Below are 13416 nucleotides of genomic sequence, written 5' to 3'. Positions count from 1 at the left end.
CTCTTGAAGCTCACAGAGAGCTTCAAGAGTGTGCAGTCATAATCAGAGCTAAGGGTTTGCTATTTTGAAGAAACTAGATATAAAATATGTTTTCAGTCATTTTAACTTAATTACATAACTCTGCACGCGTGTATTCATAGCTGTGATGCCTTCATTGAGAATCTAGAATGTAAAAACACATGAAAATAATGAAATCCATTAATGAGAAGGTAATTTAAACAAATAATGGTAGCAATAAATAAAATTAAATGAAATAATACTAAATTTTCTGCACGACAAATGAGTGGTTAGCATGTCCACCTCACAATTCTGAGGGTTGGGAACTTGGGCATCGAATCTCACTTCTGGCCTTCCTGTATGACGTTTCGAGGTGCAAATATTAATCGACAACTCGTGGATTATCAAATTCATTTATAAATTCATTGTTTCGAGACCTAAAATTGTCCAAACCCTCAGAATTGTTGCCTATCAACAGTAAACATTCTGAGATTCCTTAGTTCTTCTATGGGGTTACCATTGTGTTAATATTAAAAAAAAAAGCATTTATAAACATCTGCTTTTACTTTGCTACTTACTTTGGAAAACTATCAACATTTTTGCCTTTTTATGACATTACAGTTCAAATCAGCAACGGGATCATAACCAATTTATGTTGGTGTATTTTCTGAGAAGAATGTCTTTTTTTTTAAGGAATGACAATTAAAACACACTTAAAAAAACATGATTCATTAAATTATTGTCAAAATAATAGATAAGAGATTATTGAACATTTCAAATAACTAAGTTGCAGCCCTAAAGAAGTTTGCAGATTCTCCTGGTGATTTTGTGGCTTTTCTTCAAGTAAACCAGCTTGATGTAGGCTGAAAAAAATATATATATATATTTTCAATGTATTGCACTTAGTGGGGCTGTGCAAATCACGATGGAAAAAGCAATTAGGATGAGGACCCTGGATGTGCTTTGCTTGTGATGCACATGTACCTGTAACTCATTTGTATGTATTAGGTCTAAAACTGCGGATTGATTTAATGAGCCGTTCATGGCTTCACTGTGCCAGCCCGTATGCACTTCGGCGTGCATGGCTTAATAATTGGGACAAACATATGCTACCACTAGCAGCATCAACCAGGTAGCCTCTGGGGCTCGAGGGTTGGAACGCAGACGTGGTGGCGGCGGACATGCCACGGCGTGTCATGTCTAACAAAGGCCCGATCGCAGCTTCTTGACAGGAGCACAGTTGGCTCAGCGGTGCATGGACCGGAGACGCGGCTTGAAAAAAAAAATCACACCTAACATGTTTTCTACGCCACCTATCTGGAAGGTATATATCAGACTGGCGAAGTGGTATGGTATCAGTGTCATAGTATCAGTTATTACAATTGCAGATGGACAGTAACCACAATGATGGCACCTTTGGTATCCAGAGGTGGGAGCAAAGTCAGATATTTGCAAGACGCCTGTAAGTCGCGAGGCAGGAATGATCTTTTGTGTTAACACGAATTATTTGAAAGGGAAGAAAGCAAAAAGTGACTTAAAAAAAAAGAAAAGAAAAACCTGTGCTTCTGGTTTATAGGTTGGATGCAGTCAGTGCACCACCCTGTACGGTGTGGCGATCATTTTCTTTGTTGCATTAATTGTCAAATGACACGCAGTCTTGCTGGAATTCTACGTTGTGAACACAAGATGGATTGGGCCTGACGAATATTTTTGATGCCATAACGAGAGTTGAAATGAACATGCGCATGTCTGTCTAACCATTAAACTTGCCGAGCATGGAAATAAACATTCAGCTAATCTTCACGTACTTAAAAAAAAAATAATTATAGCAGTTAGTCGAATGAGTCACACCAAGTAACCTTTTTAGCCGTACAATTTTGACTAGGTACTCACACAAAACCCAGTGACTGGTCGCCGCAGTAAGGCTGTAACAGAAGAAGTATGGGAAACGGCATCCCTCAAGGCCATCCGACACCTGCCTACCGAAGTTAAACCGCCCATTAGACTAAAACTGTGGGCGCAGCCAGCCGAGCGGCAACCAAACTATGTTACTTCTTTTGTCTGTTACTTCAGACTTGTTCAAAACATACGCTGCTCATAAACGAATCAATAAATTGTCCAAGGGAGATGCTGTGCAACTATTGATGGACTTAAAACCACTGTGTTTATTATTGCGTTTGTTTATTTGTGGGGGAGGTAGCATGGGGGGTGTTCCTAGTGGGGGTCCTGAAGGGATTCTTAAAAATGGAACTTGGTGTACTAGACAGATGGGTGACAGTAAATTGCGAAAGGCTGCCATGTTATGTTTATTTTTTTTTTAATTTTTTATCACCTCCCCGGGTGAGAATTCATCCCGAAGATTTTGTATGACAATGAGTTTGAATGTTTCAGCGCATGTTCTCTGATGTGGAGCTGTAACGATTGATTGACAACTATTCGATACATTTCTTTCTGAAGATTGTTTAGATACAGTAGATTTTTTATTTAAAATTTAAAACTGAGGTTTTCAGCTTCTCTACAGTGTATACTTTAGAATTTCTGCATCCCTCTTATGAAAATGAAATGATTATGTTTTGAATCAAAATAAAACATTTGCTTTTTACTTTGGCATATAAAGTGTGTGTGTGTGTGTGTGTGGGGGGGGGGGGGTGGGGGGGGTGGGGGGGGGGGGGGGGTCAAAGCAGTAACTGAATCATAATATGTCCAATTACTACCTTGTCGATTTGAAATAGTGTCCTCTTTGGTAGAAATAGATGAAAATGAGATAGATCTTCTTTTTTTTTTTTAAACTTTTACTTACTAACTCATTTACTTTTTGGACAACATCCATCATTGTTCTAACAATAGGTTTAGGGATCGCCCAGGGACATCAAAGTAAATAACTCCACGCTGTTTTCAACAGTTAAATCAAGTAAATCAAGTTATCAAACATTTAAAAATAGCAGAAACGTTCATATTTCGCTTCTCTGTTTTACCCTTAAATGAAACAAACGGTGTGGTGAGTTCCGTGGTTCAGCACAATCTCTCATAAAGTCAACTAAATATTTAAATACTGTAGATGGTCTATTATCGTCGAACAGATTTTTCTTAAATGAGAGTGATGCCGATATTTGTCATCGCTCTAAATATCGGCACTGATAATCGGCCAAACCAATAATCAGGTCATCCCGATTGGAAATGTTTTTTCTTCTTATCGGATTCATCAAAAAAAAAAATCAACAAAATTAATCAAATAATTTTTAATTGCAGCTCTCCTCAGATGTGACAAATTTGCAGAATGTCATAACTGAAGGTGGTTATGAGTCTGACAGAGAAAACTTAAAGCTTAACTTAATACAAGCCTCCTTCCATTTATGGCGGCTGACTCAACATGGAAAACATTTACAGTGTGAATTCCGGGCCAGACACCGGTCCCAGAGTGAGTCTCAACATTAGCAATGCTGTGTGATTTTTTTTTTTTTTTAATTAAGCGTTGGTGGTGTGTGACTCAGTAGAGTTTGATATTTAACTTTGCGTTTGTTTAACCCCCTCGTTCTGCATCCTGCACTGGTTAACCAGTGGCCTTGCGACACACACCGGGCCAGACGTCCTGTGACGTGCTAAACCCTCCAGGCGCTTATTTTTAAGGCCCACTATCAGCTCGGTGGATAAATTAGTCGGAGCGACGTCAGTACCTCGGGAGGCCCCGGTGTATCCGCCGCCGTTTAGATCGTCACGGGTATTTGATTTAATCAAACCTGCTTATTGACGTGACCTCCTCCCCTCACTACTGCCACCACTGCACAAAAGCGACCTGTGTGCGCACAAACGGCCAGCCGACAACACCGGGCCGCGGGATGAAAGGTCTCCTCAGTGTTGGTGGTGACAGTTATTACCCCAGCGCGCTGAAACCAAATACCTGTCGGCCCAGATAGTATTATCTTATTGTGAGAGGCGTGCAGGGGGCCGGCCTGTAATCAGGGCCCGGGCCTTGATCAGAGCTCCTCCCCAGGTTGGATGCCACCGACCCGACCCCCACCTTTTGTTTCCACGCCATTCAACTGCAAGAGGCACTTTGTGGACGTTGCTAAGCAAACAGAAGAGCCGCCGCTACGTTTAGGCATGGTTACGTCTTGAGGAAGAATGCGCGTGATATTTCGAAGGACGTGTAGCTTTTGGGCTAGCTATGCGCAAAACTGCGGAGGTTTTTGTACAGAAGTGCTGCAATTTTGCCAAGCCAAAACAAAAATGGTGTTTAGTGTCACCCATCTGTGGACTACACACGTTTCAAATTCAGCAGCAAAATGACAACCTTGAGCAAAAACATCACAGGGTCATTGTATCACGGTATTAAAATTACAGTGCTATTTTTCGCCATTGAACGCAATCAATTATATTTTTAATCAAAATATTGAATATTTGATACATTTAGAAATGTGTACCATGTTTATTAGGAGTTAATAAACAAATTAAATTGTTAATTCATTAAATTCAATTGACACGCTTCTTGTTATTTCATTGTTCTGAGCAAGTCACGTTGTTCTGTCACTGGGAATTTCACTTTAGGACAAAAAGCTCCCTCTTATCCTGCATGCATGCCAAGAAGATTAAACAAAAAAACAGCTATTCCCGTCTAGCTTCAGAAGCGGCTTGTTGATTCAACTCTGCAAGCATTAGTGATACTATATCATGAGACTACACCACACTTCCATGAATGTCCAATTTGAGGCATAACACTTTTAAAAAAAATCCTCTAAAATACTGTTATATATTTTTAAAATAGCTTTGAATGTGAACACTTGTATTTTTTAAAATTAAACAGGAAGCAAATTCGTTTGACTGGAATGAGCGTAAATTTGTGTTTTTAATCAAAAATAAGCACTTTGAGAACCATTTTGTAATATCCAAAATGGGAACGGAGGGCCTGCTATGCGTCATAACTTGATTTTGATTGGTAAAGCTTCATGCAATCATCTCCCAGAGTGATATCATCAAAATTCTGTGTCATGTCCTCCAGAATGCTGCTTGGGTGTCCGGAAGGGTTGAGGCAACGCACATGTATCAAAATGTGATTTTTTTTTTTTTTAAAGAAAAAACACAATTATTTAAAAAAAAAAAAAAACACTTATCCTCCATGCATGCTAAGAAAGTTTAAAAAAAAAAACAGCAATTGCCATCTCATTTTTTTACCGGCAATAGACAGTATTAGCGGGTATTGAGCTATTATCAGCTCATGCCAAGTTTTAGGTGAGATATCTACATTTCTGTTCTCCAAAAGACCATTGCTATAACAGAAGTAAAACACTTATCTGATTCCAGTTAAAAGAAAAATCACCTAAGACACTAATATGATGCTAATAATAATAATCTGGTGGGACTGGCGTCCATCCTTTCTAGATTATGTACCCTCAAAAAGTAGTAGAGTCAGGAGACGGCTGAAAAGAAAGTGACAGCAAGTCCCATTTGGGAGCTAATAGGTTTAGCGCGGCCGATCCCGAGCGACCTCCAACCTGTGTTCCTGCGGCGGGCCTGTTCAGATTTAATACCGACCTTGCAGTAATGGCTGCCTGCTCACTGTTGAGCAAAACACAGCTTCGCTCCTGTGAGCTGCTTCAAATTAACGGCGATGAGAAATAACATTGCGAAACAAGCATTACCATTTTGGGTTTTTGGATTGTCATGTACTGTAAGTATTTGAGATCCTCAGAACCGTGTGCTTGCGCAGCTTGGCTTCACCCGCCGATGCACTGTGAACCCTCTGGGGTCTTGGCAAAAAAAAAAAAAAAAAAATGGCGTCCTGATGACAAATAACTGTCAAGTCAGTCTGTTTGTCGTCATAGAAACCGGCCCAAATCCCGACGGCTGTTGAAGGAAGCCGCCTTCGCGGCCGTCTCCGTCTCGCACGCCGCTAGCTCACTTCCCCTATTTGAGACCACGCCACAGTGTTCTCAGGAAACTCTGCCCAAAAGCACACAAGACCCGCTTAAAAGCGGAAACAAATGTGTCATCTTTAAGGCCCTCTGATTAATACATGAGTGAAATCAGGCATTTGAAAAATGTCCTTTTGGTTTCGGGACCATTTAAGGCTCAATCTGGTCAAATAAAAAGCTTTTGTACAATTGCTAACAGATTTTAGCGATACATAGTATTAGTAACATTTATTGATATTGTATTAGTAACATTTATTGATTTTAAAAATTATATCGGACATAGACGGTTGCTTTTTTTTCAAATTCTTGTGCATAGAAATTTACACCCAGCCCACACGGGCATACGAGACACCAAAACAATCAAAACCGACGCGAGACCTGGACCACGAATAACATCAATCAAAAACAGAAACGTCATGTCAAAAACAGTCTTCTTTTCCAGGAATTAAACATGAAATTTGCAATTACAAGAAGCCATTATCTTCTTTTCATCTGACCAATAGACCATATCAGAGCTATGTTGATTTATGTCAGTAAACATACAGTACACCCCCTTAAATCATCATAGTGCACAACATAAAAGAAAATGGAATTCACTTTCCACGTCATTTAATTTGCACGCAGTCTATTACCTTCAGGAATATCATTAAATCGACCAATTTCAATGACCAAAGGGAGAATGCAAGACCTCAAATGAGCAACCAGAGATCATTGATTCCTTGGCAACTGTGTGGGTTTACATGTTCTCCCAGAGATCGTGTGGGTTCTCTACGGACACTCCAGATCTCTCTCACGCTCCAAAAACATGCATGGCAGGTGTTTTGGACAAACTAAATTGTCCTTAAGTGAGATTGGCTGCGTGAATGGTTTTTCGTCTCTGTGTGCCCTGCAATCGGTTGGCAACCAGTTTAGGGTGTCCCTTGTATGAATGCATGAAATAAAACATATTGCACAGATATAAACCTCTCTTTTGATTTATTTTCTCAAATTGGGTTTTAGCACATTACCTAAAAAATTAAGTAGAGACTGCTTTTTAACTAGATTAATATTACAATGAAGGTTGTTCCGGTAAGTATATTGCATATTAACCTGTAAACATATTGTATATATATATATATATATATTATGTTCCGTTCAATGTTTCTGAATAGTCATAAAGTTCCTCAGGAATGGGAGATAATGTAAAAAATAAACACGATTGTTCTGTATAATATTGAAATCACTGAAATACCCGCTGTTCATAACTTGGCCTCTTGGGGGCAATGTGGCGCATTGCATGCAGACGGAAACTTAAGAGTACAAGAAAGTTGCGACTGAACTTTATTTATGTAACTTATTTTTCACAGGTCAAGAAAATATGGGGGTATTATTACCTGTTAATCTATCTGTGAATATTTATTTTTTGAAGGTTAATCTCTCCCTTAACTTGCAATACCAATTTTTGCTAGCCTGTCATTATGGTTTTCCATTGAGTGTTAGCACTGATGCACAATCACCTTATATAACCTTTAAATTGACTTTTTAGATCCGAACCAAGTCTAAATCAATGAAACATCAAAGTTTCTTTTAACAGTTTACTCCTGCTCAACGAGCTCGAAGCCATTGTCACACAAAGGGAGATAACGTCATCCAGCGTTATCTCCATTGGGGCGGGGAGGAAAAAAATGGTCCATAAAAATTGACCGAAAAAAATTTCTGCATCAAGACTGTCATGAATAACTTCAAGAGCAGATTTTTGCGCCTTTTTTTTTTTTGCTCACATCTAAAAGATATTAAAAGCATTTTTGCCTGAAATCTGCATCAAGATTTATAAAGATCAACCCAACAATAGTATAGGTAAACATTTGCATGTCACAAATTTCAAAGACGACTGACTTCAACTTATACTCGTCAAAAACACGCATCGCAATCTATTGCCACTGTTAATACCCAAAGTGCATCATGAACCCTAACCCTAACCCTAACTACACATGCTCAGGGCTCAGTCCTAAAAGCCATTGGAGGGAAACCAGAATGTGAACAGTGACAAAATCGGGTTTGACGCCCCAATCTAACGACTACTTTCATGCTATTCGACACCTCAGCAAGTACCGGAGAGAAGTGGGAGACAATTTTACAACCCGGCCACTAAACACGTGTTGTTATGAAACTCATGAAGTGTTATCAGTGCACTGTTGCCAGGCGACGGCGGTTGGACTTTATCCCTTGGAATATAATCTAGGGAGGTTGCACGCAACTTCCAAGTCCCATCTCAAAGTTGATATTGTGGATGGCGGAGCTCATCAATGAGACCTTACCCCACAGATTAAGTGGCGACGGTGGCTGCGGGCGGGCGGACTTCTTTCAGGTGGCGTTCATCGTAAGTCCATTAGACAGAGCCGAGCAGGTGTGTTTACACTGCAGGTATCGGGCATGTGAGCTCTCGCCGCGACTAAAAATGGCTCTGTGCGAACACGGGCGCTAAGGCTGATCAAAGCGATGATGTCACGAACGGCCGGGCGGAGCCAGGGAGCTAGCTGCAGGTCAGATGTCTGCCGGGAAGGCAAACACAGTTTAAGGTTTTAAAAGTGTGATTGTGGGGACAGGTTCATACAGGAACACACACTTTCAGTATTCGCTTACTATGAAAAAGTCACTTTCTCTCAGGAAAATTAAAACCATTTGCTGAAAATTTAATGCCTGCCTGCTTATTTTTAATTATCTTAATTGCATTTTTCTTCTCTAAGATGCTGCTCTGACGCCATTGCTATCGTTGGCTCCTATATGCTGGCCCAGTAATTCTCAACCTTATTTTCAGGGATGTACCCCCTGTGAAATATGGTTTCAGCTAAGGACCCCTTACCAGTGCAAAGCATTTTTTGTTTACAAAAAAAACATGCAATCAGGGTCTGATTTATTAACTCATTCAATGCCATTGGCGTATTTTCACGTTTTTTACGCTCTAAGATGCTGCTCTGACGCCATTGCTACCATTGGCTCCTATATGCTGGCTCAGTGGTTCTCGACCTTTTTTCAGGGATGTACCCCCTGTGAAATATGGTTTCAGCTAAGGACCCCTTACCAGTGCAAAGCATTTTTTGTTTACAAAAAAAAAAAAGCCATCAGGGTCTGATTTATTAACTCAATCAATGCCATGGACGTATTTTCACGTTTTGGACATTGAATCCCACGTACTTATGTATTAAATTGATACTTAAGTAAATTAAGTACATTAATTTCTAGATACTTAAGTATTAAATCGAAACTTAATTAAGTAATCACCAAAATAATCGTGATTATTTTGGCCATAATCGTGCAACCCTACCTATAGGTAATATGTGCTCAAATAAATGTTTACTACCTAAAAGAATTAATTATTTTAGCTCTTAATTACCTAAGTAGATCAAGTAATTTATTTTACAAATGCATAATATAATTGATTACTGTGGTACTTACAACATAAAATAATTGATTACTTTAGATTACATTTTACATTTTTAGAAACCCCTTCAGCCAAACTCTTGAAAAAAAAATAAAAAATAAAAATTGAAACTGATTGAATGTCAGGACACTTAAAAAATATAGATAAAAATTCATCTTCATTGAATGAGTTAGGTATGTCATATCATGTTTGCATAAATGTATGGATAAAAAATATACATGTATTTAAACATTTATTCTTAAGACACCAGCCTTAGAAAAAAAAAAAAAAATCAGGAAAGTATTTTTAGGGAGGCTTTTTTACGCGTCAAATGCGGATATGAGCAAGTCAAGGGATGGTTAACCTTGAGTGATGTGGTTCGATCCAGTTTGGCGAGCATTTCATGTCATCGCCATGGTAAACAGTGCCGCAATTTTTAACCCAGCTCAGGGCGTCACTGGCATAAATTACTGACAGATCTGTTCCGTGTTATGATTGGAACGAATGGAATGCAAAGAAAATGCAAAGTTTTTGTTCATTTCAAAAGTTACCGCGTTTAACTAACCCGATCGCATATAACTGGGTTCATCATTAGATCGTGAGCTTGCTTTAATTTGAAAATGCTTCAAAAGGCGGAACGAGAGTTTTTATTCCCCTCCATCACATCCCCGCAAATATGCATTAAAAACGGCAACGAAAGACATGTGCTATGACGCTGGTAAATGCATCACAGCATATCAGTTGGATAATAAATGAATTGTTTCAATTGTGCCATCAAACATTTTTATCCCGATGGTTCCAAAAGCATGTCGCTCTTCCGAATGTCTGCTAGGCAGCCACACTTCCTGTCCATGACCTAATAAATGCCGGGAGGGAACTTAGTACACTTCTGTACTGTGAAGAGAAAACCAAATACGGTACGTGTACACTACAATCCTGATGTTTACACAGTATGGTAATTCAGAAATATCAATACGAGCCTAACTTAAAAATGAAGTCATTAATGTTGTACAATTTCTGAGTGTGTTTCACGATGGAGTGAACAGGACTGCACATCACCAATATTGATCTTTTTTTTTTATGACTGCGGGACAAAGTACAGTGAAATCCACCATCATAAAACTATGTGTATAACCTGTATATTTCAGGTTTTAAGCGTCTTATCTTACATTGTTAAAGTCTTTACAGAGTAAAAATATAATGCATGAATATAAAAAGTGCTTTATAACAAGTTATGAAGTGCTATGACTTATAGGACTACTTAACATATTTTTTGATGAAAACAAATATTCTTTATTGGCGACTGCTGTATTGCAAAAGATAATAAAAGGTCCCTAAAAGTGGTAAATCATCAGTGAACTGAGAGTTTACAAAAAACTCAAATGACATATGTCATTGTGACTATAGTATCGTGCTGAACATGGCACAAAACACACAAGTTTTTGCAATTTACAGATTCTAGAGGTCCACGACCTAGAGTCTTCTAGTACGAGGTCCTGATCATTACTGTTTATCATAATATTTTGCCAAAGATCCTCACAATATTCTTAGAACACTTCTGTATCGCCAGTTTTCATACAGCAACTTCAAAATACAGGCAACTATCGCTAATTCACAAATGCGCTCATAAAAATCCTGAAAAATTCACCTGCATGCACCTATTCACATATTTTCGGGAGCTTTCAGTATTGCTAGATGCCACCCAACAACTGTGCAAATGAGTCACGTCGGGCTAGCATTGAAGTGAGAGAAAGCAGGGTGGTAACCTGCTGATACAGAAAAAGTTCCAGATCACCCTTATGACTGGTGACAGTTTACATCCAGATCAGCTAGTACCTACTCAAACGAAGTACAGGAAGAACCCTATTTTTAGTCAAGTAAGAACTATATTTTGTTGTTTATGATACGTGATTATGCATCACTTATTACTAAAGCGCTGAAACTTCTCAATTACACCAAATCAACTTAAGATGATCTTGGTTTAAACTGTATAGGCAGTAAGAGAGAATTTAAAGTGAATTGTTTCCTGTTCTGAGAACGGGAGATGGGTGGGGGTCAAATGGTCAACCACTGTAAGCACAAAGCAAGCAGTTAACAGCACCTGTTTGAGTGGGTGCGAAAACTGGGGTGAAGAAAGTGTAGTATAACGTAATTTGCTTTCAAAATTAAAGGATCGGAATCTGAAATCATCATTAGAACTCTCAACGAAGAAAAGGGATCGTAATCGCTCGACGTTTGTTTTTTCAGCAGTGCAAAAAGTTTCGCGCCTGTGGGTGTTGAACAATATGTTACTTAAAAAAAACGTTATACTGAAATTATAATCGCACAAAATATTTTAAAAAGTAATTGCATCGAGCTTGAACAAAACTAGCTTGAAGAACCATCGAAACAAGTTTTTTTTTTTTTGTTTGTTTTTAGTTAGCACTTCTTACCTGGGTGTGAAGGCGACGCTTCAGGCTCTTTTTTGGTGCATAATAATCCCCATAAAGTGTCAAAAATGTCCCTTTAAACGGATGTCGAGCGGCGGCGTGGTCCCGCACGCACGAATAAAAAGTGTCCCAAGTGTGTGGACTCGACTGCACTTTTTTTTCGCCGCAGTTGTTAGCGTCTCCCAGGACAACTCTTGAGGGGTGGAGCAAGCACGACACCGGAAATGGCGTAATATGACATCACGAGTTTTTTTTTTTTTAATAACGTTGAAAACTAATGTAAAATTACAATGACATCGTTTTTACTATTCTTTCATATTGTATTATCTCATCTTTGGTTTATTTTATAGTGACGCTATTATTTCCGTCAATCAAGGCCTAACATCCTTTTAGTTTATCAACAGTGATTTAGTCATTTAAATGTTCTGGTTTACAATGTTGTAACATTTCCTCTTAACATACTTTATAAAGCTATCGGAAATTATGTATTGATCTAAAACTATCTTGTTTTCTAATAGGGCTTTTAATTGTGAATGCAACACTGACCTCTGTTGGTTCAAAACACCAGCAGTTGTCACACAACACTAACTTCCGGGGTCACACTTCTCTCTCTTTTTATTTTTTTACCGAGAGCAATTTTTTATACTGATCGATGCATAGGGGTATCGGTTTGATACACACGAGTGAAATAATAATTAAAAAAAAAAAAAACTCTAACATCCTTGACATGAATTATGTATTATAATTAATCCTATTCATCAAGGCCAGTAGAAAATAGAACGTCTTCATTACATTTGCCCTGATTTTGCATATTATTAACATGTACAAAACCCAAAGGTGTTGTTTTGAAGTTGTTTTTCCCATCAAGTTGGACGTCATCAGCGTTAATACGAGAGTGGGGGTGATAAACCAGGCGATTTGTGGATGAGACTTGATGACTCGTAAGAATTTTTAATTAGTTTAATGATTTTCGTCCAACACAAACATGTCTGAGACGGAAGAAATACAAGGGCCTCTGTCGTCTTATCTGCTTTTATGAATCACAACCAAGGCAACAAAAGCATTTCAGACGTCTGCTGCCTTCTCCAAGTAAACAAACAAGGCAGAAAAACAAAAGTTCTTGGATCATGCTTGATGGATTAAAGGGCTTTTATTAATTAAGTTCCTATTGGGGTTGTTTTGATTATTGCCGGCCAACTTCCACGTTCACCTTCCAAAAATGTCACCAAATTTCAGTATTTTAAGCCTAAGAATATGGCTTGACTACCAAGGAAACAGGCAGTAATGGTCATACTACCATTTTCAATCTTCTCCTTTTGCACTTTTAGAAGAACAAAGCAATGGAGTGTTGCATCCATCACCTTACTTGAGTACTAAAGAAGCTATTTTTCAGAGTATTTAAACATCAATAAATCCGCATCAGCAATTAAAGCTTATCATTAAACATGATTCGTGATATCCATTAATTGAATATGAATGAAATATAATTTAAAAAATGTACTAAAAATGAAAAATGAAATAAAATGCACTCACCAAAATGGCTGTTCCCCAAAACACTTATTTCAACACAAAATCCATTACCAACACAAAATACATACACCGTTAATGTAGATCAACCAAGTTATGCTGTGTTGCTTGGTTGATCTGCAAACGCTGCCTCCCATCCAATCACAGAATACGT

General features: G+C 38.5%; 1 protein-coding gene across 4 annotated transcripts in view; it reads right to left on the bottom strand.

Annotated features, from left to right (window-relative positions):
- akap13a (A-kinase anchoring protein 13a) overlaps positions 1-11859 on the bottom strand; it is a 79859-nt gene extending 68000 nt beyond the window's left edge. For 2 of the 4 annotated variants that reach the window (XM_088412748.1, XM_088412750.1), the window contains exon 1: positions 11739-11859. The gene's annotated coding sequence lies outside the window, so the exon portion shown is untranslated. Of the gene's footprint in view, positions 1-8203; positions 8486-11738 lie in introns of those variants that run through there. The other 2 variants (XM_088412751.1, XM_088412749.1) reach the window with 2 other exon arrangements.
- Positions 11860-13416: the final 1557 nt, after the last annotated feature.

This window comes from Hippichthys cyanospilos, chromosome 4, assembly GCF_059441005.1.
Source record: "Hippichthys cyanospilos isolate Australia breed blue-spotted pipefish chromosome 4, RoL_Hcya_1.0, whole genome shotgun sequence".
In the NCBI taxonomy this organism is placed as follows: domain Eukaryota; kingdom Metazoa; phylum Chordata; class Actinopteri; order Syngnathiformes; family Syngnathidae; genus Hippichthys; species Hippichthys cyanospilos.
Note: the sequence above shows the minus strand (reverse complement) of the source record. Positions and strands in the feature narration are given on the sequence as shown.